The sequence below is a fragment of the Mesoplodon bidens genome (genome assembly GCF_964165515.1).
Source record: "Mesoplodon bidens genome assembly, chromosome: 7".
Taxonomy (NCBI): domain Eukaryota; kingdom Metazoa; phylum Chordata; class Mammalia; order Artiodactyla; family Ziphiidae; genus Mesoplodon; species Mesoplodon bidens.
In genome coordinates this window covers 25823151-25849699 of record NC_138164.1, presented here as the reverse complement: position 1 = coordinate 25849699, position 26549 = coordinate 25823151, and the positions used below count along the sequence as shown (strand labels likewise).

General features: G+C 36.3%; 1 protein-coding gene across 5 annotated transcripts in view; it reads left to right on the top strand.

Moving 5' to 3' along the window:
* CWF19L2 (CWF19 like cell cycle control factor 2) overlaps nt 1–26549 on the top strand; it is a 208131-nt gene that overhangs the window by 82316 nt on the left and 99266 nt on the right. The window lies entirely within an intron of this gene.

Below are 26549 nucleotides of genomic sequence, written 5' to 3'. Positions count from 1 at the left end.
ACAGTTTTCTTTTTTTTTCTTTTTCATATTATTTTCCATTACGGTTTATTATAGGATATTGAATATAGGTCCCTGTGTTGTACAGGAGGAACTTGTTGTTTATCCATTTTATATATAATAGTATGGAGCTCCTAATCCCAAATTCCCGATCTATCCCTCCCCAATACCCCCTCCCCCTTGGCAATGACAAGTCTGTTCTCCATGTCTAGGAGTCTCTTTCTGTTTCATAAATAAGTTCATTTGTGTCATATTTTAGATCCCACATATAAGTGATATCATATGGTGTTTGTCCTTCTCATTTTGACTTGCTTCACTTAGTATGATAATTTCTGGGTGCATCCATGTTGCTGCAAATGGCTTTATTTCATTCTTTCATGGCTAAGTAGTATTCCATTGTATAAATATACTACATATTCTTTATCCATTCATCTGTCAATGGACAGTTAGGTTGTTTCCGTGTCTTGGCTATTGTAAATAATGCTGCTATGAAAATAGGGGTGCATGTATCATTTCAAATTACAGTTTTGTCCAGATACATGCCCAGGACTGGGATTGCTGGATAATATCGCAACTCTATTTTCAGTTTTGTGAGGAACCTCCATACTCTTTTCTGTAGTGGCTGCACCAACTTACATTCTCATTAACAGTGTAGGAGGGTTCCCATTTCTCCACACCCTGTCCAGCAATTTTTATTTGTAGATTTTTCAGTGATGACCATTATGACGGGTGTGAGGTGGTACCTCATTGTACTCTTGATTTGCATTTCTCTAATAATTAGCAACATTGAGTATCTTTTCCTGTGCCTATTGGCCATCTGTATGTCTTCCTTTTTTTTTTCTTATTTCTGAGATACACATTTTAAAGTAATAATTAGAATTATGACTTATAACATTATACCAGAACATATAAGATTTTTAGAAATTTCATGTAATGTCTGAAACATTTATGTTAACATATTTCCATACAAATAACCCAAAGAAAGTTTAGTATTAGTTGCTTTTTTGTTTGTTTGTTTGTTTATACTGCAGTTTCTTATTAGTCATCAGTTTTATACACATCAGTGTATACATGTCAATCCCAATCGCCCAATTCAGCACACCACCATCCCCACCCCACCGCAGTTTTCCCCCCTTGGTGTCCATACGTTTGTTCTCTACATCTCTGTCTCAACTTCTGCCCTGAAAACTGGTTCATCTGTACCATTTTTCTAGATTCCACATACATGTGTTAATATACGATATTTTTTTTCTCTATCTGACTTACTTCACTCTGTATGACAGTCTCTAGATCCATCCACGTCTCAACAAATTACTCAATTTCGTTCCTTTTTATGGCTGAGTAATATTCCACTGTATATATGTACCACAACTTCTTGATCCATTCGTCTGTCGTTGGGCATTTAGGTTGCTTCCGTGACCTGGATATTGTAAATAGTGCTGCAATGAACATTGGGGTGCATGTGTCTTTTTGAATTATGGTTTTATCTGGGAATATGCCCAGTAGTGGGATTGCTGGATCATATGGTAATTCTATTTATAGTTTTTTAAGGAACCCCCCATACTCTTCTCCATAGTGTCTGTATCCATTTACATTCCCACCAACAGTGCAAGAGGGTTCCCTTTTCTCCACACTCCCTCCAGCATCTGTTGTTTGTAGATTTTCTGATGATGCCCATACTAACTTGTGTGAGGTGATGCCTCATTGTAGTTTTGACTGGCATTTCTCTAATAATTAGTGATGTTGAGCAGGTTTTCATGTGCTTCTTGGCCATCTGTATCTCTTCTTTGGAGAAATGTCTACTTAGGTCTTCTGCCCATTTTTGGATTGGGTTGTTTGTTTCTTTAATATTGAGTTGCATGAGCTGTTTATACATTTTGGAGATTAATCCTTTGTCCGTTGATTCGTTTGCAAATATTTTCCCCCAATCTGAGGGTTGTCTTTTTGTCTTGCTGATGGTTTCCTTTTCTGTGCAAAAGCTTTTAAGGTTCATTAGGTCCCATTTCTTTATCTTTGTTTTTATTTCCATTGCTCTAGGAGTTGGATCAAAAACGATCTTGCTCTGATTCATGTCAAAGAGTGTTCTTCCTATGTTTTCCTCTAAGAGTTTTATAGTGTCCAGTCTTAACATTTATGTTTCGAATCCATTTTGAGTTTATTTTTGTGCAAGGTGTTAGGGAGTGTTCTAATTTCATTCTTTTACATGTAGCTGTCCAGTTTTCCCAGCACCACTTATTGAAGAGACTGTCTTTTCTCCACTGTATATCCTTGCCTCCTTTGTCGTAGATTAGTTGACCATACGTGCGTGGGTTTATCTCTGGGCTTTCTATCTTGTTCCATTGATCTATGTTTCTGTTTTTGTGCCAGTACCATATTGTCTTGATTACTGTAGCCTTGTAGTATAGTCTGAAGTCAGGGAGTCTGATTCCTCCAGCTCTGTTTTTTTCCCTCAAGACTGCTTTGGCTATTCGGTGTCCCTTGTGTCTCCATACAAATTTTAAGATGATTTGTTCTAGTTTCGTAAAAAATGCCATTGGTAATTTGATAGGGATTGCATTGAATCTGTAGATTTCTTTGGGTAATATAGTCATTTTGACAATATTGATTCTTCCAATCCAAGAACATGGTATATCTCTCCATCTGTTTGGTATCATCTTTAATTTCTTTCATCAGTGTCTTATAGTTTTCTGCATACAGGTCTTTTGTCTCCCTAGGTAGGTTTATTCCTAGGTATTTTATTCTTTTTGTTGCAATGGTAAATGGGAGTGTTTTCATAATTTCTCTTTCAGATTTTTCATCGTTAGTGTATAGGAATGCAAGAGATTTCTGTGTATTAATTTTGAATCCTGCAACTTTATCAAAATCTTTGATTAGCTCTAGTAGTTTCCTGGTGGCATTTTTTAGGATTCTCTATGTATAGTATCATGTCATCTGTAAACAGTGACAGTTTTGCTTCTTCTTTTCCAATTGTATTCCTTTTATTTCTTTTTCTTGTGTGATTGCCATGGCTAGGACTTCCAAAACTATGTTGAATAATAGTGGCGAGAGTGGACATCCTTGTCTTGTTCCTGATCTTAGAGGAAATGCTTTCAGTTTTTCACCAATGAGACTGATGTTTGCTGTGCATTTGTTGTATTTGGCCTTTATTATGTTGAGGTAGGTTCCCTCTGTGCCCACCCTCTCGAGTGTTTTTATCATAAATGGGTGTTGAATTTTGTCAAGAGCTTTTTCTGCATCTATTGAGATGATCATATGGTTTTTATCCTTCAATTTGTTAATATATTGTATCACATTGATTGATTTGTATATATTGAACAGTCCTTGCATCCCTGGGATAAATCCCACTTGATTGTGGTGTATGATCCTTTTAATGTGTTGTTGGATTCTGATTGCTAGTATTTTGTTGAGGATTTTTCATATATATTCATGAGTGATATTCGTGTGTAATTTTCTTTTTTTGTATTATCTTTGTCTGGTTTTGGTATCAGGGTGATGGTGCCCTCGTACAATGCATTTTGGAGTGTTCCTTCCTCTGCAGTTTTTTGGAAGAGTTTGAGAAGGATGGGTGTTAGCTCTTCTCTAAATGTTTGATAGAATTCACATGTGAAGCCATCTGGTCCTGGACTTTTGTTTGCTAGAAGACTTTTAATCACAGTTTCAATTTCACTACTTGTGATTGGTCTGTTCATATTTTCTGTTTCTTCCTTGTTCAGTCTTGGAAGGTTATATCTTTCTAGGAATGTGTCCATTTCTTCCAGGTTGTCCATTTTATTGGTGGAGAGTGGCTTGTAGTAGTATCTTATGATGCTTTGTATTTCTGCGGTGTCTGTTGTAACTTCTCCTTTTTCATTTCTAATTTTATTGATTTGAGTCCTCTCCCTCTTTTGCTTGATGAGTCTGGCTAATGGTTTATCAATTTTGTTTATCTTCTCAAAGAACCAGCTTTTAGTTTTATTGATCTTTGCTATTGTTTTCTTTGTTTCTATTTCATTTATTTATGCTCTGGTCTTTATGATTTCTTTCCTTTTGCTAACTTCGGGTTTTGTTTGTTCTTCTTTCTCTAGTTCCTTTAGGTGTAAGGTTAGATTGTTTACTTGAGATTTTTCTTGTTTCTTGAGGTAGGCTTGTATAGCTATAAACTTCCCTCTTAGAACTGCTTTTGCTGCATCCCATAGGTTTTGCACCATCGTGTTTTCATTGTCATTTGTCTCTAGGTGTTTTTTGATTTCCTCTTTGATTTCTTCAGTGATCTCTTGGTTATTTTAGTAACGTATTGTTTAGGCTCCATGTGTTTGTGTTTTGTACGTTTTTTTCCCTGTAATTCATTTCTAATCTCATAGCGTTGTGGTCAGAAAAAAATGCTTGATATGATTTCAATTTTCTTAAATTTACTGAGGCTTGATTTGTGACCGAAAATGTGATCTATCCTGGAGAATGTTCTGTGTGCACTTGAGAAGAAAGTGTAATCTGCTGTTTTTGGATGGCATGTCCTATAAATATCAATTAAATCTATCTGGTCTATTGTGTCATTTAAAGCTTCTGTTTCCTTATTTATTCTCATGTTGGATGATCTGTCCATTGGTGTAAGTGAGATGTTAAAGTCCCCCACTATTATTGTGTTACTGTTGATTTCCTCTTTTATAGCTGTTAGCTGTTGCCTCATGTATTCAAGTGCTCCTATGTTGGGTACATATATATTTATAATTGTTATATCTTCTTCTTGGATTGATCCCTTGATCATTATGTAGTGTCCTTCCTTGTCTCTTGTATCATTCTTTATGTTAAAGTGTATTTTTTCTGATATAAGTATAGCTACTCCAGCTTTCTTTTTTTTGTTTGTTTCATTTCATTTTTTATTTTATTTTATTAGTTTCTGCTTTATAACAAAGTGAATCAGTCATACATATACATCTGTTCCTACATCCCTTCCCTCATGCATCTCCCTCCCTCCCACCCTCCCCATCCCACACCTCCAGGCGGTCACAAAGCACCGAGCTGATCTCCCTGTGCTCTGCGGCTGCTTCCCACTATCTATCTACCTTACGTTTGGTAGTGTATATATGTCCATGCCTCTCTTTCGCTTTGTCACAGCTTACCCTTCCCCCTCCCCATATCCTCAAGTCCATTCTCAAGTAGGTCTGTGTCTTTATTCCCGTTTTACCCCTAGGTTCTTCATGACATTTTATTTTAATTCCATATATATGTGTTAGCATACGGTATTTGTCTTTCTCTTTCTGACTTACTTCACTCTCTATAACAGACTCTAGGTCTATCCACCTCATTACAAATAGCTCCGTTTCGTTTCTTTTTATGGCTGAGTAATATTCCATTGTATATATGTGCCACATCTTCTTTATCCATTCATCCAATGATGGACACTTAGGTTGTTTCCAGCTCCGGGCTATTGTGAATAGAGCTGCAATGAACATTTTGGTCCATGTCTCTTTTTGAATTATGGTTTTCTCAGGGTATATGCCTAGTAGTGGGATTGCTGGGTCATATGGTAGTTCTATTCCAGCTTTCTTTTGATTTCCATTTGCATGGAGTATCTTTTTCCATCCCCTTACTTTCAGTCTGTACGTGTCCCTAGGTTTGAAATGGGTCTCTTGTAGACAGCATATATATAGGTGTTGTTTTTGTATCCATTCAGCAAGCCTGTGTCTTTTGGTTGGAGCATTTAATCCATTCACGTTTAAGGTAATTATCGATATGTATGTTCCTATGACCATTTTCTTAATTGTTTTAGGTTTGTTATTTTAGGTCCTTTTCTTCTCTGTGTTTCCCACTTAGAGAAGTTCCTTTAGCATTTGTTGTAGAGCTGCTCTGGTGGTGCTGAATTCTCTTAACTTTTGCTTGTCTGTAAAGCTTTTGTTTCTCCATGGAATCTGAATGAGATCCTTGCTGGGTAGAGTAATCTTGGTTGTAGGTTCTTCCCTTTTGTCACTTTAAGTATATCATGCCACTCCCTTCTGGCTTGTGGAGTTTCTGTTGAGAAATCAGCTGTTAACCTTATGGGAGTTCCCTTGTATGTTATTTGTCATTTTTGCATTGCTGCTGTCAATAATTTTTCTTTGTTTTTAATTTTTGCCAGTTTGATTACTGTGTGTCTCGGCGTGTTTCTCCTTGAGTTTATCCTGTGTGGGACTCGCTGTGCTTCCTGGACTTCGGTGGCTATTTCCTTTCCCATGTTAGCGAAGTTTTCAACTATAATCTCTTCAAATATTTTCTCGGGTCCTTTCTCTCTCTCTTCACCTTCTGGGACCCCTATAATGTGAATGTTGTTGCATTTAATGTTGTCCCCGAGGTCTCTTAGGCTGTCTTAATTTCTTTTCATTCTTTTTTTTTTTTTTTTTTTTTTTTTTTTTTTTTGCGGTATGCGGGCCTCTCACTGTTGTGGCCTCTCCCATTGCAGAGCACAGGCTCCGGATGTGCAGGCTCAGCGGCCATGGCTCACGGGCCAAGCCGCTCTGTGGAATGTGGGATCTTCCCGGACCAATGCAAGAACCTGTGTCCCCTACATCGGCAGATGGACTCTCAACCACTGCGCCACCAGCGAAGCCTCATTCTTTTTTCTTTAGTCTGTTCTGTAGTAGTGAATTACACCATTCTGTCTTCCAGGTCACTTATCCATTCTTCTGCCTCAGTTATTGTGCTGTTTATTCCTTCTAGTGTAGTTTTCATTTCAGTTATAGTTTTCATTTCAGTTATTGTATTGTTCATCTCTGTTCTTTAAATTTTTCTAAGTCATTGTTAAACATTTCTTGCATCTTCTCGATCTTTGCCTCCATTGTTTTTCCAAGGTCCTGGATCATCTTCACTGTCATTATTCTGAATTCTTTTTCTGGAATGTTGCCTATCTCCACTTCACTTAGTTGTTTTTCTGGGGTTTTATCTTGTTCCTTCATCTGGTATATAGCCGTTTGCCTTTTTCATCTTGTCTATCTTTCTGTGAATGTGGTTTTTGTTCCACAGGCTGCAGGATTGTAGTTCTTCTTACTTCTGCTGTCTGCCCTCTGGTGGATGAGGCTATCTAAGAGGCTCGATGGGGTGTATGTCTTCTTTTGAGAAATGTCTGTTTAGGTCTTCTCTCCACTTTTTGATTGGGCTGTTTGTTTTTTGTTGTTGTTGTTGTTATTGAGTTGTATGAGTTATTTGTGTATTTTGGAAATTAAGCCCTTGTCTGTTGCATCATTTGCAAATATTTTCTCCCATTATGTAGGTTGTCTTTTCATTTTGTTTATGGTTTCCTTTGCTGCGCAAAGGCTTGTAAGTATGATTAGGTCCCATTTGTTTATTTTTGCTTTTATTTCTATTGCCTTGGATGACTGACCTAAGAAAACATTGGTATGATATATTTCAGAGAATGTTTTGCCTATGTTTTCTTCTAGGAGTTTTATGCTGTCATGTCATATATTTAAGTCTTTGAGCCATTTTGAGTTTATTTTTGTGTATGGTGTGAAAGTGTGTTCTACCTTTGTTGACTTACATGCAGCTGTCCAGCTTTCCCAATGCCACTTGCTGAAGAGACTGTCTTTTCTCCACTGTATATTCTTGCCTCCTTTGTTGAGGATTAATTGGCTGTAGGTGTATGGGTTTATTTCTGGGCTCTCTATTCTGTTCCATTGATCCATATTTCTGTTTTTGTGCCCATACAACGCTGTTCTGATTACTGTAGCTTTGTAGTATTTTCTGAAGTCTGGGAGGGTTATGCGTCTTGTTTTGTTCTTTCTCCTCAGGAATACTTTGACAGTTCTGGGGCTTTTATGGGTCCATATCAATTTTAGGATTATTTGTTCTCATTCTCTGAAAACTTTCATGGGTAATTTGATAGGGATCACATTAAATATGTAGATTGCTTTGGGTAGTGTGGCCATTTACTAGTATTAATTCTTCCAATACAAGAGTTTGGGATATCTTTCCACTTCTTTGAATCATCTTCAATTTCCTTTAGTAATTTTTAAAGTTCTTAACATATATATCTTTTCACATTCTTGATCAGGTTTATTCCTAAGTCTTTTGTTTTGTTTTGATGTGATTTTAAGAGGAATTTTTTTTTACTTTCCCTTTATTTTATTGTTAGTGTAATGAAATACAACAGATTTCTGCATATTAATTTTGTATCCTGCTACCTTGTTGAATTCATTTATCAGTTCTAGCAGTGTTTGTGTGGAGTCTTTTGAGTTTTCTATATATAGTACCATCTTCATATAATGACAGTTTTATCTCTTCCCTTCCAATTTGGATGCCTTTCATTTCTTTTTCTTGTCTGATAGCTGTGGCTAGGACTTCCAATACTATGTTGTATAGAAATGGTGAGAGTGGGCATCCTTGTCTTGTTCCAGATTTTAGTGGCAGCGCTTTCAGCTTTTCACCTTTTTGAGTATTATTGGTGGTGAGTTTTTCATAAATAGCTTTTATTATGTTGAGATATGTTCCCTCTATACCCAATTTGGTAAGAGTTTTTGTCATGAATGGATGTTGAATTTTATCAGATGCTTCTTTTGCATCTATTAAGATGATTATGTGGTTTTTGTCTTCTTTTGTTGTGGTGTGTCACATTGATTTGTGTATGTTGAACCATTCTTATTACCCTGGGGTGAATCCAGGTTGGTTGTGGTGTATGATCTTTTTTATGTGTTGTTGGATTTGGTTTGCTAGTATTTTGTTGAGAATTTTTGCCTCTGTATTCATCAAAGATATCAGCCTGTAATTTTCTTTTTTGATAGTATCTTTGTCTGGTTTTGGTTATTAGGGTGATAGTGGCTTCATAGAATGACTTTGGGAGTGTTTCTTCCCTTCAGTCTTTTGGAAGAATTTGAGAAGAATCAGTATATAAATTCTTATTTGTATATCTGGTAGAATTCCATCAGTCTGTTCAAATTATCTATTTCTTCTTGATTCAGTTTTGTTGGGCCCCTTGTTTCTAGAAACTTGTCCATTTCTTCTAGGTTGTCCAATTTGTTGGCATATAATTGTTCATAGTATTTCCTTATTTTTTTTTTATTTCTGCAATATCAGTTGTTATTTCTCTTCTTTTATTTATTTATTTTTTTGCTTTTTTGTGTCCTCTCTCTTTTCTTAAAGATCATGGCCAGAGATTTGTTGATTTTGTTTATCCTTTCAAAGAACCAGCTCTTGGTTTTATTGATTTTTTCCTACTTTTTACAAAAATCTCTATTTTATTTATTTCCTCTCTGACCTTTATTATTTCCTTCCTTCTGCTGACTTTGGGTATTGTTTGTTTGTTGTCTAATTCTTCTAGGTCATAAGTTAGGTTGTTTATTTGAGATTTTTATTGTTTTTTGAGGAAGGCTTTTATTGCTGTGAACTTTTCTCTAAGAAATGCTTTTGCTGCATCTATTTGATTTTCTATGGTTGTATTTTTATTGTCATTTATCTCAAGGTGTTTTTTAATTTCCTCTTGATTTTGTCATTGACCCATTGGTTTTTAAGTAGTATGTTGTTTAGTCTCCATGTAATTCTTCTTTTCCCGTTTCTCATTCTGTGTTTGATTTCTAGTTTCATGCCATTGTGGTCAGAAAAGGTGCTTGAAATAATTTCTGTCCTCTTAAATTTGTTGAGGCTTATTTTGTGACCTAGTTGATGGTCAATTCTAGAGAATGTTCCATGCACACTTGAAAATAATTATTTTGTTTTTTTTGGATATAATGCCTTGAAAATATAAATTAGGTTTAGCTGTTCTGTTGTATCATTTAGGATCTCTGTTGCCTTATTGAATTTCTATCTGGAAGATCTGTCCAGTGATTTGAGTTGTGTATTAAATTCTAATGCTATTTTTGTATTCCTGTCTGTTTCTCCCTTTATATCTGTTAGTATTTATGTCTTTGGGTGCTCCTGTATTGGGTGCGTATATATTAACGAGTGTAATGTCCTTTTCTTGTACTGATCCTTTTATCATTATGTAGTGTCCTTCTTTATCTTTCTTTATGGCCATTGTTTTAAAGTTGATTTTGTCTGATAAGAGTATTGCTACCTCTGCTTTCCTGACATTATGTTTGCATGAAATATCTGTCTCCACCCCATCACATTCAGTCTATGTGTGTCCTTTGCCCTAAAGTTGGTTTCTTGTAGGCAGTTTATTGTAGGCTCTTGTTTCATTATCCAGTCAGCCACTCTCTGTCTTTTGATTGGAGCATTTAGTCCATGGACATTTAAGATAATTATTGATAGGTATGTATTTATTTCTCTTTTAAACCTTGTTTTCCTGTTGCTTTTATATTTTTTCTTTGTCCCTTTATCTTTTGGGGTTTTTTTCTGATTTAATGGTTTCCTTTTATATTGTACTTAAGTGCTTTTCTTTTTGGTTTTGGTGAATCTATTATGTTTTTGATTTGTGGCTGCCCTGTTTTTCAAGTATGTTAACCAATTCCTATATCTACTTGCTTTAGACTGGTAGTCATATAGGCTGAAACATATTCTAAAAAAAACCCCCAAAAACTATATTTTCTTACTCTCCTCTCACACAGTTTATGATTTTAATGTCCTCTTTTATGTCTTCACGATTATCCTTTCGCTGTTCATTGTAGTTACTTCTTTTACAAAAATTTTTGATTTTTTAAAAAAATCTGTGTCCTGGCTTATTTAAGTGATTTACTTTCTAATTATCATTTTTCTCTTTCCTGTAGATTCTAGCTTTTTTGTAGTTAGAGAAGACCTTTCAATATTTCTTTTTCTTACAATAGGTTTAGTATTGCTATTCTTTTAGTTTGGGTTTGCCTGAGAATTTTTTTTTAATTTATTTTGTTGTGCCAGGTCTTAGTTGTGGTGGGTGGGCTCCTTAGTTGTGGTCTGTGGGCTGCTTAGTTGTGGCTCACTGGCTCCTTAGTTGCAGCATGTGGGCTCCTTTAGTTGCGGCAGGCAGGCTCCTTAATTGTAGCTCATGGGCTCCTTAGTTGCGGCTCACTGTCTTCTCTGTGGCATGCAGGCTCCTTAGTTGTGACATGCAAACTCTTGGTTGTGACATGCATGTGGGATCTAGTTCCCTGGCCAGAGACTGAACCCGGGCCCCCTGCGTTGGGAGCACGGAGTATTAACCACTGTGCCACCAGGGAAGTCTCTGAGAAATTCTTTATCTCTCCTTCTAATCTAAATGACAGTCTTGCTGGGTAGAGTATCCTAAGTTGCAGGTGTTTCCGTTTCAGGACTTTGAATATATCTTGCCACACCCTTCTGGCCTGCAACATTTCTGTAGAGAAATCAGCTGATAGCCTTATGGGGGTTCCCTTGTAATTAACTCTTTGTTTTTCTCTTGCTACCTTTAGAATTCTCTCTTTATCTTTTGCCATTTTAATTATAAAATATGTCTTGTTGTAGGTCTGTTTGGGTTCCTCTTATTTGGGACCCTCTGTGCTTCTCTACCTGGATATCTGTTTCCTTATTTAGGTTTGGGACGTTTTCAGCCATAATTTCTTCAGATGCATTTTTGATCCTCTTTTCTCTTTCTTCTCCTTCTGGGATCCCTATTGTGTGAAGGTTGGAACACTTTGTATTATCCCATAGGTCTCATATATTGCTTTCATTTTTTTTTCAGTGTCTTTCTATCTGCTGTTCTGATTGGGTGATTTCCATTATTCCATCTTCCAGATCCCTTATTTGTTCTTCTGCATCATTCAATTTGCTCTTTATTGCCTTTAGTTCAGCTTTCATCTTGGCAAATGAATTTTCTAATTTTTTTTGGTTCCTCTTTATAGTTGCTAGTTCCTTTTTACAGTAACCTGCATTTCTATTGATGGCTTTTCTTAATTCTTTCAGTATTTTTATTACCTCCTTTTTGAACTCAGAGTCTGTTATATTTGAGTGCTATGTTTCATTGTGTTCTTCTTTCAGGGGAATTCTCTTGATCTTTTAATTAGGATTGGTTCTCCTGCTTCTTCATTTTACTTATATTTCTCTTACTCTATGAGTTTAGGAAAAACAGTTATGTAGTGTGGTCTTCGAGGACTATTTTTATGTGGTAACATTGCTCTGTAGGCTGTGTGAGTTTAATATTTTTGGTGCAAGGTCTGTTTTTAGTATGGATGCTTGTCACTTATTTCCTCAGTGTGTGCTGGCCATTCGCCCCTTGTTAGGGGTTGTGACTGCTGTTGTGGTGATCAGAGAGCCTGCAGTAGATATTTTCAGGGCCTCCTCTTTCCTCTGTGGTTGTCACAGCCATGTCAGGAGCAGGGTCTTTGCTCTCCAAATGTTGGAGTGGAAGCCCCCAGGTCCATTTCTCAACTGCACTGTGAGGTAGGCAGGACTGGAGCATTCCTTCTGGGAAAGTAACCACTGAGTATTCCTTCGCCGGACCTGTCCACTCAGGAGTGGGCTCTGTCATCCATTATGTGGGCTCACAAAGCACACTGTTGTTGGCACTGCCCTTGTCCCTGCCTCAGCTGTAGGAATGCATGCAATCAGCCCTGGTGTCCCTCAGGTGCTGTGTTCACAAAGCCAACAGCTCAGATCTGTAGGCACAGATCTACTGAAGTCAGGTACTAGAACTGCAGTAGCGGTGCACCTGGACCTGCTGTGGGAGCTGTGGAAGCAGCCCAGACCCCAGTCCTGCCTCCTTGTGCATTTACCTGCAAAACACACGGCTGCTAACACCAGGCATGCACACCCGTAGTCCACTCGGATGTCTGGCAGGCACTGAGTTCACAGAGGGCCCGGTGGCTGCATTGAAAATCTGCAGGTCACACAGCAGCGAGGAGAGGACTCAGATTTCAGCCCTGTTTCCTAAGTCGTGTGGACCCTGGGTATGGTCTCTGATTTCAGCCCTGCCTCTGCATGTAGGCATCCTGCTGGAGCTTGTGCATTCCCAGAGCTTCTAGAGGAGGTGCCAGGCCTGCTTTGAGTATGCCAAGAAAGAGGCTTCTATGGTAGCCCCTACCCCTCTCGTCACAAATCCATTAACAGTGGCACTTTGCTTCTATGGTGGGCCCAGGCTTCTTCCACATGTAGCCCCTCAGTTGAAGCCCATACCACTCTTCAGTCCCTTTAGGCTGTCTTTGCTCAGCCAACCCTAGTCCTCTCCCCTGGTGTGTCCTCTGAAGCCTGAGTTTCAGCACCCTGCCCCTACGTGCACTAGCAAAGGCATGACTCAGGCTGGGCAATGCAGTGAGGTGGCATGGACCATCTGTGCTGGTTCATCTCTCTCTGTTCTGCCTTCCACAGACCAGCTGCTTCACTCTCCTCCAAGCCTCTGAAACTCCCTTTCTGTCCTGGCTGATCGCCCTACCTGTGAAGGGGCTTTCCAGGGTGCAGAAACCTTTCCTGTTTCATAGCTCCCTCCTGGGGCACAGGTCCCCTCCAGATTCCTTTTCTTATTTCTTTCATCCTACTTAGCTATGTGATAATCTTTCTTGCAATTTTGGATGTCTGAGATCTGCCAGCTTTCAGCAGGTACACTGCATGAATTGTTCCACATGTGGATGTATTTTTGATGTATTAGTCGGAGTAGATGAGCTCCATGTCCTTTATTCCACCATCTTGATTGGAGCCCTCCCCATAGTTTTCTATTGTAAATCTTAAAAATGGCCCATGAACTTTGAAATCCTCTAGACTGGCCTTTCCAAGTACTGTAGATTCCTTATTTAAACAATAACTCAGCTATATTGTATTTCCATCTAACTTGTGCATGGACTATGAGTGATGAGAGCCATTGAGTTTTGGAAGATTGCAGTTCTATATCAGGACAAATCTAGTCCTAATTCTTTAATGTATTAGATCCTGATCTGCCCTTCTAAAATTTCTACCTTGTTAATAATCTTTCAATGGAGTTACATCATGGGTCATTAAACCTAATGGAATTCAGCCCTATAATTTTTTCTTTTTAATAGTGCAGGAAGTTCAGCTCATTTGCAGTAAACAATTAAATAACTACTCTATAATGATGCAGTATCTTTTAAGTTTTGTTTGCATTGCTGGCAAAGAAGAGAAGTACATTATTATACTCCCTGGGCACTTGAGTGGGGAGGGTTGCATAGTCATTCTCTGGAAAGAAATTGAGGAAGTAACTGAGGGCCTTAGAAGGCCATAGAGAAACATTAACTAATAGTTAATTAGTTAATGGCATTTTATACATAAAGCCAGGTACTTGACTGGTGATTTACAGTATTTCAAATAGCATTTTCACTATTATTGATTATTGGCTTTTAACACTGTCAATCTGATTCTTATTGTGAGTTCACTATTATGTAATGTGGTAATTGTCAGACTATGTGTATGCCAGACTGTTTTTTTTTCTTTTTTTATTGGAGTATAGTTGATTTGCAATGTTGTGTTAGTTTCAGGTGTACAGCAAAGTGATTCAGTTATACATACACATATATCCACTTTTTTTTATTTTTAGATTCCTTTCCTCTATTGGCCATTACACAGTATTGAATATAGTTCCCTGTGCTATACAGCAGGTTCTTATGAGTTATCTATTTTATATATAATACTGTGTATATGTTAATTCCAACCTGCTAATTTATTCCTCCCTCCCCACCTTTCCCCTTCGGTAATCATAGGTTTGTTTTCTACATACCTGACTCTACTTCTGTTTTATAAATAAGTTCATTTGTACTTTTTTTTTTTTTTTAGATTTCACAAATAAGTGATATCATATGGTTCTGTCTGACTTCACTCAGTGTGACAATCTCTAGGTCCATCCATTTTGCTGCAAATGGCATTATTTTGTTCTTTTTTATTGCTGAGTAATACTCCATTGTATATATGTACCACATGTTCTTTATCCATTCCTCTGTTGATGGACATTTAGGTTGCTTCCATGTCTTGGCAACTGTAAATACTGCTGCAGTGAACATTAGGGTGCATGTATCTTTTTGAATTATGGTTTTCTTTGGGTATATGCCCAGGAGTGGGATTGCTGGGTCATATGGTAGTTCTATTTTTAGTTTTTTAAGGAACCTCCATACTGTTTTCCATAGTGGCTGCACCAGTTTAACATTCTCACCAACAGTGTAGGAGGATTCCCTTTTCTCCACAGCCTCTGCAGCATTTATTGTTTGTAGATTTTTTGATGATGGCCATCTGACCAGTATGAGGTGATACCTCATTGGAGTTTTGATTTGCATTTCTCGAATAATAGTGATGTTGAGCATCTTTTCATGTGCTTTTTGGCCATCTGTATGTCTTCTTTGGGGAAATGTCTATTTAGATACTCCACCCATTTTTTGATTGGGTTATTTGTTTTTCTGATATTGAGCTGCATGAGCTATTTGTATATTTTGGAGATTAATCGTTGTTTGCAAATATTTTGTCTCATTCTGAGGGTTATCTTTTCGTCTTGCTTATGGTTTCTTCTGCTGTGCAAAGGCTTTCAAGTTTAATTAGATCCCAGTTGTTTAATTTAGTTTTTATTGCATTAGTCTAGGAGGTGGGTCAAAAAAAATATTACTGTGATTTATGTCAAAGAGTGTTTTTCCTATGTTTTCCTCAAAGAGTTTTATAGTGTCTGGCCTTACATTTATGTCTTTAATCCATTTTGAGTTTATTCTTGTGTATGGTGGTAGAGAATGTTGTAATTTCATTCTTTTACATGTAATTGTCCAGTTTTCCCAGCACCACTTACTGAAGAGACTGTCTTTTTTCCATTGTGTATTGTTGCCTCCTTTGTCATAGTTTAGGTGTCCATAGGTGTGTGGGTTTATCTCTGGGCTTTCTATCCTGTTCCACTGAACTGTATTTCTCTTTTTGTGCCAGTGCTATACTGTCTTGATTAATGTGCCTTTGTATGATAGTCTGAAGTCAGGGAGCCTGATTCCTCCAGCTCCATTTTTCTTTGTCAAGATTGCTTTGGCTATTGGGGGCCTTTTGTGTTTCCATACAAATTGTAAAATTTTTTGTTCTAATTCTGTGAAAAATGCTATTGGTAATTTGATAGGGATTGCATTGAGTGTGTAGATTACTTTGGGCCATACAGTCATTTTGACAATATTGATTCTTCCAATCCAAGAACGTGGTATATCTCTCCATCTGTTTGTGTCATCTTTGATTTCTTTCATCAGTATCTTATAGTTTTATGAGTACAGGTCTTTTGCCTCCTTAGGTAGCTTTATTTCTAGGTATTTTATTCATTTTGATGCAATGGGATATGGGATTGTTTCTTTAATTTCTCTTTCTGATCTTTCATTGTTAGTGTATAGGAATGCAAGAGATTTCTGTGTATTATTTTGTATTCTGCAACTTTACCAGATTCATTAATGAGCTCCAGTAGTTTTCTGGTAGCATCTTTAGGATTTTGTATGTAGAGTACCATGTCATTTGCAAACAGTGACAGCTTCTTCTTTTCCGATTTAGATTCCTTTTATTTCTTTAACTTCTCTGATTGCCATGGCTAGTACTTCCAAAACTATGTTGAATAAAAGTGGCAAGAGTTGACATCCTTGTCCTTTTCCTAATCTTAGAGGAAATGCTTTTAGTTTTTCATCATTGAGAATGATGTTTGCTGTCGGTTTGTTGTATATGGCCTTTATTATGTTGAGGTAGGTTCCCTCTATGCCCAGTTTCTGGATAGTTTTTATAAATGGATATTGGATTTTGTCAAAAGCTATTCCTGCATCTATTGAGATAATAACATGGCTTTTATTCTTCAATTTGTTAATATGGTGGATCACATTAATTGATTTGCATATACTGAAGAATCCTTGCATCCTTGGGACAAATCCTACTTGATTTGTGTATGATCCTTTTAATGTGTTGTTGGATTCTGTTTGGTAGTATTTTGTTGAGTATTTTTGTGTCTATATTCATCAGTGATATTGGTCTTTAATTTGCTTATTTTGTGATATCTTTATTTGATTTTGGTATCAGGGTGATGGTAGCCTCTTAGAATGAGTTTTGGAGTGTTCCTTCCTCTGAAGTTTTTTGGAAGAGTTTGAGAAGGATAGGTGTCAGCTCTTCTCCAAATATTTGGTAGAATTAGCCTGTGAAGACATTCGGTCCTGGACTTCTGTTGGAAGATTTTTAATCACAGTTTCAATTCCATCATTTGTCATTGGTCTGTTTCTATTTTCTGTTTCTTCCTGGTTTAGTCTGTAAAGTTGTGCTTTCTAAGAATTTGTCCATTTATTCCAGGTCCATTTTATTTTATTGGCATTGTAGTAGTTGCTTGTAGTTGCTTGTTGTAGTGTCTTACCATCCTTTGCATTTCTGTGGTGTCAGTGTTACTTCTCCTTTTTCATTTCTAATTTTATTGATTTGAGTCCTCTCCTGTTCTTTATTGAAGAGACTGCTTAAAGGTTTGTCAATTTTTTTTTATCTTCTCAAAGAACCAGCTTTTAGTTTTATTGATCTTTGGTATTGTTTTCTTTGTTTCTATTTCATTTATTTCTGCTCTGATTTTATAGCTTCTTTCCTTCTACTAACTTCATGTTTTGTTTTTCTCTAGTTGCTTTAGATATAAGGTTCAGTTGTTTATTTGAGATTTTTCTTGTTTCTTGAGGTAAGATTGTATTGCTATAAGCTTCCCTGTTAACACTGCTTTTGCTGTATCCCATAGGTTTTGGGGCATTGTGTTTTCATTGTCATATGTTTCTAGGTATTTTTTGATTTCCTCTTTGATTTCCGCAGTGATTCATTGGTTACTTAGTAGCATACTGTTTAGCCTCCATGTGTTTGTGCATTTTCCAGTTTTTTCATGTAATTGATTTCTTATCTCATAGTGTTATGGGAGGAAAACGTGCTTGATATGATCTCAATTTTCTTAAATTTACTATGGCTTAATTTGTGACCCAAGATGTGATCTATCCTGAATTATGTTCCAAGTGCACTTGAGAAGAAAGTATATTCTGCTGCTTTCAAATGGGATGTCCTATAAGTATCAATTAAATTTATCTGGTCTAATGTGTCATTTAAAGGTTGTGTTTCCTTATTAGTTTTCTGTCTGGATGATCTCTCCATTGGTGTCAGTGGAGCACTAGAGGCCCCCACTATTATTGTTACTGTTGATTTTCCCTTTTATGGCCATTAACATTTTGCTTATGTATTGAGGTGCTCCTGTGTTGGGTGCATAAATATTTACAATTGTTATATCTTCTTCTTGGATTGATCCCTTGATCATTATGTAGTGTCCTTCTTTGTCTCTTCTAATAGTCTTTATTTTAAAGTCTATTTTATGTGATGCGAGTATTGCTACTCCAGCTTTCTTTTGATTTCCATTTGCATGGAATATCTTTTTTCATCCCCTCACTTTCACTCTGAATGTGTCTCTAGGGCTGAAGTGGGTCTCTTGTAGACAGCATATATAAGGGTCTTGTTTTTGTATCCATTCAGCCAGTCTGTGTCTTTTAGTTGGAGCATTTAATACATTTACATTTCAGATAATTATCAATATTTATGTTATTATTGCCATTTTGTTAATTGTTTTGGGTTTGTTTTTGTAGATCTTTTTTTCCCTTCCTCTTTTTTTCTCTTCCCTTTTGTTTCTTGCCTAGAGTAGCATTTGTTGTTCCTTTAACACGTGTTGTAAAGCTGGTTTGGTGGTGATGAATTCTCTTAGTTTTTGCTTGTCTGTAAAGCTTTTGATTTCTCCATCAAATCTGAATGAGAGCCTCACTGTGTAGAGTAGTCTTTGTTGTTCCCTTTCGTCATTTTCAATATATCCTGCTACTCCCTTGTGTCCTGCAGAGTTTCTGCTGAAAAATAAGCTGATAACCTTATGGGCAATTCCTCTATGTGTTATTTGTTGCTTTTTCATTGCAGCTTTTAATATTTTTTCTTTGTATTTAATTTTGTTAGTTTGGTTAATATTAGTCTCAGCCTGTTCCTCCTTTGGTTTATCCTGTATGGGACTCTGCGTTTCCTGGACTTGAATGAGTGTTTCCTGGACTTGGATGATTATTTCCTTTCCCATGGAGGGAAGTTTTTGACTATGATCTCTTCAAATATTTTCTCAGGTCCTTTCTGTTTTTCTTCTTCTTTTGGAATCCTTATAATTTGAATGTTGTTGCATTTAATGTTGTTGCAGAAGTCTCTGAGACTGACCTCATTTCATTTGTTCTTTTTTATTCTCTTCTAAGGCAGTGATTTCCACCATTTTGTCTTCCAGGTCACTTATCCTTTCTTTCCCTCAGTTATTTGGCTTTTGATTCCTTCAAATGTATATTTCATTTCAGTTATTGTCTTTTTCATCTGTTTGTTCTTTATTTCTTGTAGTTTTTTTTAGACTTTTCTTGTATCTTCTCAACCCATGTCTCTATTCTTTTTCTGAGATCTTGAGTCATCTTTAGTATCATTACTCAGAAATCTGTTTCAGGTGGATTGCTTACCTTCTTTTAATTTAGTTGTTCTTGTAGTTTTTTGTCTTGCTCCTTCATCTGCAATATAAGAGAATAAGTAGATACCCTTTAAAATATGACTTTATTAATTAATGCTAATTGATTAATTGAAAAAGAAAAGTACTGATAATATTCACTTAGTATTGTGTGTGAATGTAAGATCAGTAATTTGTATGTATTTTTTAATTTCATTTCAACAGAGGAACTAAACCTCTATTAAATGAAATTGAAATGCATTTTAAATAATTAATTCTTATTGGAGAAGTAACCTGAAATGTGAATAATTTTCTTGCTCTTGTTTCAGATCGATTTTTAATAAAGTAGTTATCTAATATTCTTTATGTGATTCTTTATTAAAATGTTTTCAATAAAATTGTTTTTAATTATAGAATACAGTTTTCTTTTTTCTATATGATACCAGTTGTCTATTTGACTAAAAGTTCATATGAAAAAGATTATGTATTGAAAGTAAGTGGGATATAACTTCTTCTTCTGAAGAGTCAGAAAAGTGAAAAGCATTTGAGGGCTCTTAATGGAACAAATAGAAGTTGTGTGGAATATCATTGTAGTAGCTAATTTAGCAAGTTCATTTTGTTATCTAATTGATTTCAAGTTTAGTAGGATATTTATTTTTTTTACACTTTAACCATATACAATTTTATATATCAGCATATATCACTAAAGGTATGAAGGCGACAGAATGTGGAATCTCAGCCCCTTCCTCCTAAGTCAGAATTGGCATTATTTATTTTTTTTATTTTTAATTTTTATTGCAGCATAGTTAATTAAAAATGTTGTGTTAGTTTCATGTGTACAGCAAAGTGATTCAGTTATACATATACATGTATCTCTTCTTTTTCAAATTCATTTCCCTATTAGGTTATTACATTATATTTAGAAGAGTTCCATGTGCTATACAGTAGGTTCTTGGTGGTTATCTGTTTTAAATATAGTAGTGTGTACATGTCAATATAGTAGTGTGTACATGTCAATCACAAACTCCCAATCTATCCCCACCCATCCCCTCTGGTAAGCATAAGTTTGTTCTCTAAGTCTGTGAGTCTGTTTCTGTTTTGTAAGTAAGTTCATTTGTATCATTTTTTATTATAGATTCCACATACAAATGATATCATATGATATTTGTCTTTCTCTGTCTCAGTTACTTCACTTAAGTATGATAGTCTCCAGGTCCATCCATGTTGCTGCAAATGGCATTATTTCATTCTTTTTAATGGTTGAGTAATATTCCAATATATATATATGTACCACATCTTCTTTATCCATTCCTCTGTCGATGGACATTTAGGTTGCTTCTATGTGTTGGCTACCATAAATAGTGCTTCAGTGAACATTGGGGTGCATGTATCTTTTTGAATTATGGATTTCTTTGGGTATATGTCCAGGAGTGGGATTGCTGGATCATATGGTAGCTCTAATTTTAGTTATTTAAGGAACCTGCTTACTGTTTTCCGTAGTGGCTGCACCAATTTACATTCCCACCAACAGTGTAGGAGGGTTCCTTTTTCTTCACATCCTCTCCAGCATTTCTTGTTTGTAGATTTTTTGATGATGGCTATTCTGACTGGTATGAGGTTATTTCTCATTGTAGTTTTGATTTGCATTTCTCTAATAATTAGTGATGTTGAGCATCTTTTCATGTGCCTCTCAGCCCTCTATATGTCTTTTTTGGAGGAATGTCTATTTAGGTCTCCTGTCCATTTTTTGATTGGGTTGTTTGTCTTTTTGATATTGAACCACATGGTTGTTTGTAAATTTTGGAGACTATTCCCTTGTTGGTCTCAACTGATTGCAAATATTTTCTCCCATTCTGTGAGTTGTCTTTTCGTTTTGTTTATGGTTTCCTTTGCTGCTGTTAAAAAGCTTTTAAGTTTAATTTGATCTCATCTGTTTATTTTTGTTTGTATTTCCATTACTCTAGGAAACAGCCTTGGAAAGATAGTACCTTGATTTATGTCAAAGAATGTTCTGCCTGTGTTTTCCTCTAAAAGTTTTATAGTATCTGGTTTTATATGTATGTCTTTAAAGCATTTTGATTTTTTTTCAATAGTAGCTGTCCAGTTTTTTCAGCAACATTTATTGAAGAGATTGTCTTTCCTCCATTGCATAGTAATGCTCCTTTGTCAGATTAATTGACCATAGATATGTGGGTTTATTCTGGGCTTTCTATCCTCTTCCATTGATCTATATTTCTGTTTTTTGTGTCAATACCATATTGTTTTATGACTATAGCTTTGTAGTGTAGTCTGAAATCAGGGAGCTTGATTCTGCCAGCTCTGGTTTTTCCTTCTTAAGATTGCTTTGGCTATTCAGGGTCATTTTTGTCTCTATCCAAATTAAAGATTTTTTTTTTAGTTCTAAAAACAAGCCATTGGTAATTTGATAGGCATTGCATTGAATCTGTAGATGGCCTTGGGTAGTATTGTCATTTTGACCATATTGATTCTTACAATCCAGGAACATGGTATATCTTTCCATCTGTTTGTGTCATCTTCGATTTTTTATCATCGTCTTATAGTTTTCAAAGTACTGGTCTTTTTTGTCATTAGGTAGGTTTATTTTTAGGTATTTTATTCTTTTTGATATGATGGTAAATGGCATTGATTCTTTAATTTGTTTTTCTGATCTTTCATTGTTAGTATATAGACGTACAAAAATTTCTGTGTATTCTTTTTTTATCCAGCAACTTTGCTGAATTCATTGATGAGCTCTAGTAGTTTTCTGTTATTATCTGTTGGATTTCCTATCTGTAGTATCATGTCATCTGCAAACAGTGACAGTTTTACTTCATCTTTTCCAATTTATATTCCCTTAATTTATTTTTCTTCTCAGAATGCCGTGGCTAGGATTTCCAAAGCTATTTTGAATAAAATGGGTGAAAGTGGACATCCTTGTCTTGTTCCTGATCTTAGAGGAAATGCTTTCAGCTTTTCAATCTTCAGTATGATGTTGGCTGTAGGTTTGTCATAAATTGCTTTTATTATGTTGAGGTATGTTACCTCTGTAACCACTTTCTGGAGAATTGTTATCATAAATGGGTGTTGAATTTTGCCAAAACCTTTTCCTGCATCTATTGAGATGATCATATGTTTTTTATTCTTTAATTTGCCAATGTGAGGTATCACACTGTTTGATTTGCAAATATTGAAAAATTCTTACAACACTGATCATGGTATATGATCCTTTTACTGCATTATTGGATTTGGTTTGCTATTATTTTGTTTGAGGATTTTTGTGCCTTTGTTCATCAGTGATATTGGCCTAAAATTTTCTTATTTGTTGTATCTTGGTCTCCTCTTGGTATCAGGGTTATGGTGGCCTCATAGAATTAGTTTGGGACTATTTCTTGTGCAATTTTTTTGAATAGTTCGAGAAGGATAGATGTTAACTCTTCTCTAAATATTTGATAGAATTCTCCTGTGAAGTGGTCCTGGACATTTTTGGAAGGTTTTTTCATCATAATTTAAATTTCAGTACTTGTGATTGGTCTGTTCGTATTTCCTGTTTCTTCCTGGTTCAGACTTGAGAGATTGTAACTTTCTAAGAATTTGTCTGTTTCTTCTAGGTTGTCCATTTTATTGGCAGATATTTGCTTGAGGTAGTCTCTTATGATACTTTGTATTTCTTTGTGCTGTTGTAACTTCTCCTTTTTCATTTCGAATTTTATTGATTTGAGCCCTCTGCCTTTTTTTCTTGATGAGTCTGACTAAAGGTTTATCAATTTTGTTTATCCTTTCAAAGAACCAGCTTTTATTTTCATTGATATTTTCTATTGTTTTCTTCATTTCTATTTCATTTATTTCTCCTCTGATCTTTACAATTTCTTTTTTTCTACTAACTTTGTGTTTTGTTTGTTCTTCTTTTCTAGTTGCTTTAGGTATAAGGTTAGGTTGTTTGTGAGTTTTCTTGTTTCCTGAGGTAACATTGTATTGCTATAAACCTCCCTGTTAGAACTTGTTTTGCTGAATCCCATAGATTTTGGATAGTTGTGCTTTCGTTTTCATTTATCTCTAGGTATTTTTTGGTTTCCTCTTTGATTTCTTCAGTGATCCATTGGTTGTTTAATAGCATATTGTCTAGCCTCCATGTGTTTGTGCTTTTTACAGTATTTTTTTTGTAGTTGATTTCTAATCTCATAGCACTGTAGTCAGAAAAGATGCTTGATATGATTTCAGGTTTCATAAATTTACCAAGGCTCACTTTGTGATCTAGCATATTGTCAATCCTGGAGAATGCTTCATGTGCTCTTGAGAAGAAAGTGTGTTCTGCTGCTTTTGGATGGAATGCTCTCTAAATATCAATTAAGTGTATCTAGTCTAATGTGTCATGTAAGGCTTGTGTTTCTTTATTGATCTGCTGTCTGGATGATCTGTTCATTTATGTAAGTGGGGTGTTAAAGTCTCCCACTGTTGTTGAGTTAATGTCAGTTTTTCCTTTTATGGTTGCAAGTATTTGCCTTATATATTGGGGTGCTCCTGTGTTAGGTGCACATATACTTACAGTTGTTATATCTTCCTGGAATGATCCCTTGATCATTATGTAGTGTTTTTTGTCTCCTTTAACAGTCTTTATTTTAGTCTATTTTGTCTGATATGAGTATTGCTACTCCAACTTTATTTTGTTTTCCATTTGCATGGAATACCTTTTTCCATCCTATTAGTTTCAATCTGTATATGTCCCTAGATCTGAAGTGGGTCTCTTGTAGGCAGCAGACATATGGGTCTTGTTTTTGTATCCATTCAGCCAGTCTGTGGTTTTTGGCTGGAGCATTTAATCCATAAACATTTAAGGTAATCATTGATGTGTGTGTTCCTATTGCCATTTTCTTAATTGATTTGGATTTGTTTTTTGCAGGTCTTTTTTTTTTTTAACCATTCCTCTTTTGTTTTCTTCTCTTGTCATTTACTGAGTAACTTTATTGTTGTTTTTGGATTCCTTTTTCTTTTTTGTGAGTATATCTATTGTAGATTTTCATTTTGCAGTCACCATGAGGATCTGATATAGCAGTCTGTATATAACAAGATTGTTTTATGTTGCTGGTCTTTTAATTTCAAATGCATTTCCAGTATCCTGCATTTGTGCTGTCCTCTTCTCACAGTTGCTGGTTTTGATATCATATTTGTGTGCAGATGATTTCCTACCTTTATGTTTGCCTTTACTGGTGAGCTTTCTCATTCATAATTTTCTTGTTTCTATTAGTGGTCTTTTCTGCTTAGAGAATTTCCTTTAGCATTTGTTCAAAGGTATTCTGGTGGTGCTGAATTCTCTTAGCTTTTCCTTGTCTGTAATGCTTTTGATTTTTTTGCTGAAGCTGAAAGAGAGCCTTGCTGGGTAGCGTATTTTTGTTTGTAGGTTCTTCTCTTTCATCGCTTTAAATATATAGTGCCAGTCTCCTCTGGCCTGCAGAGTTTCTGCTGAGAAACCAGCTGATAACCTTTTGGGCATTCCTTTGTATGTTAATTATTGCTTTTCCCTTGTTGCTTTTAATATTTTTTCCTTTGTATTTAATTTTTGTTAGTGTGATTATTATGTGTCTCAGCATGTTCCTCCTTGGCTTTATCTTGTCTGGGACTCTCTACATCTCCTGGACTTGGGTTACTGTTTCCTGTCCCCTGTTAGGGAAGTTTTCATCTATCATATCTTCAAATATTTTTTCAGGTCCTATCTCCCTGTCTTCTACTTCTGGGACCCCTATAATAAGAATATTTCTGCATCTAATGTTACCCTAGAGGTCTCTCAGACTGTCCATTTCTTTTATTTATTTATTTTTTTAATTCTGTTCCCTGGCAGTGATTTCCACCATTCTGTCTTCCAGGTCACTTGTTTTTCTACCTCATTTATTCTGTTGTTGATTCCTTTTAGTGTATTCTTCATTTCTGTTATTATATTGTTCATCTCTGTTTGCTTTTTAGTTTTTCCAGGCCTTTTAAAAAAATTTCTTGTATTTTCTCACTCTGTGCCTTCATTGGTTTTCTGAGATCTTGGAGCATCTTCGGTATCATTTCTCTGAATTATTTTTCCAGTAGATTGCCTGTCTCCCTTCACTTAGCTTTTCTTCTGGGGTTTTATCTTATTCCTTCATCTGCGACATATTCTTCTGTTGTCTCATCTTGTCTAACTTTCTGTGTTCGTGGTTCCCATTCTACAGGCTGTAGCACTGTAATTCTTCTTGCTTCTGCTGTCTGACCTCTGCTGGATGAGTTTGTCTTAGAGGCTTGTATACACCTCCTGCTAGGAGTGCCTTTTTCCTACCTGATGGTGGGTAGAGCTGGGTCTTGTCCATCTGCTGTGCTGGGTCATGCTCAGGAAGACTTCAAGCAGCCTGTCTTCTGATGCATGGGGCTGTGTTTCCGCCCAGCTGGTTGTTTGGCCTGAGGCGTCCCAGCACAGGATCATACAGGCATTTAGATGGGGTTATGTCTGCAGGGGTGGGGGGGATGACATGGCAGCCTCCATGGGGGCTCACACTAACGAGTACTTGACAGAGCTGCCCCTGCCAGTGTCTCTGTCCCCTCAGTGTGCCAGAGCCATGCCCTGCCTTCTCAGGAGACCCTCCAATACTAACAGGTAAGTCTGACCCAATCTCTATGAGCTCGCTGTATTTTTACCTGGGTTGCGTTGCACATGAGACCCTGTCTGTGCCCTTTAAGAGTGGAGTTTCTATTTCCCCCAGTACTGTGGAAGTCCTCTGATCAAACCCCTCGGGCCTTCAAAGCCAGGTTCTCTGGGAGCTCCTCCTCCTGTTGCCAGATCTGCAGGCTGGGAAGCCTGATGTGTGGCTAAGGACTTTCACTCCTGTGGGAGAACTTTTGTGGTATAATTATTTTCCAGCTTGTGGGTTGCCCACCTGGCAGTTATGGGATTTGATTTTATCACGATTACGCACCTCCTACCATCTCTTTGTGGCTTCTTTTTTGGTAGGTTTCAGCAGTGGTTTTGTCGATGGTTGTTCAGTTACTTGTGATTTTGGTATTTCTGTAACAAGGGTTGAGCCTACGTCCTTCTACTCCGCCATCTTGCAGGCAAGCCAGGATATTTAAATTGAAGACACATTTATTAAATATGACATCTGCTTCATACGTGATGGGCATTCTCATACAATGCCTGTTTGAATATTGGTGCTTTGTCATCTTTTAATATTGTCTAGAGGAAAACTATATTTGAAGTTTGCTTCTGTAATTGTTTTAAAAAATTAAGTAAGCTTTAGATATTTTTCTTCACCTTTTCATGAAAAGATTATGGTCACTTTAC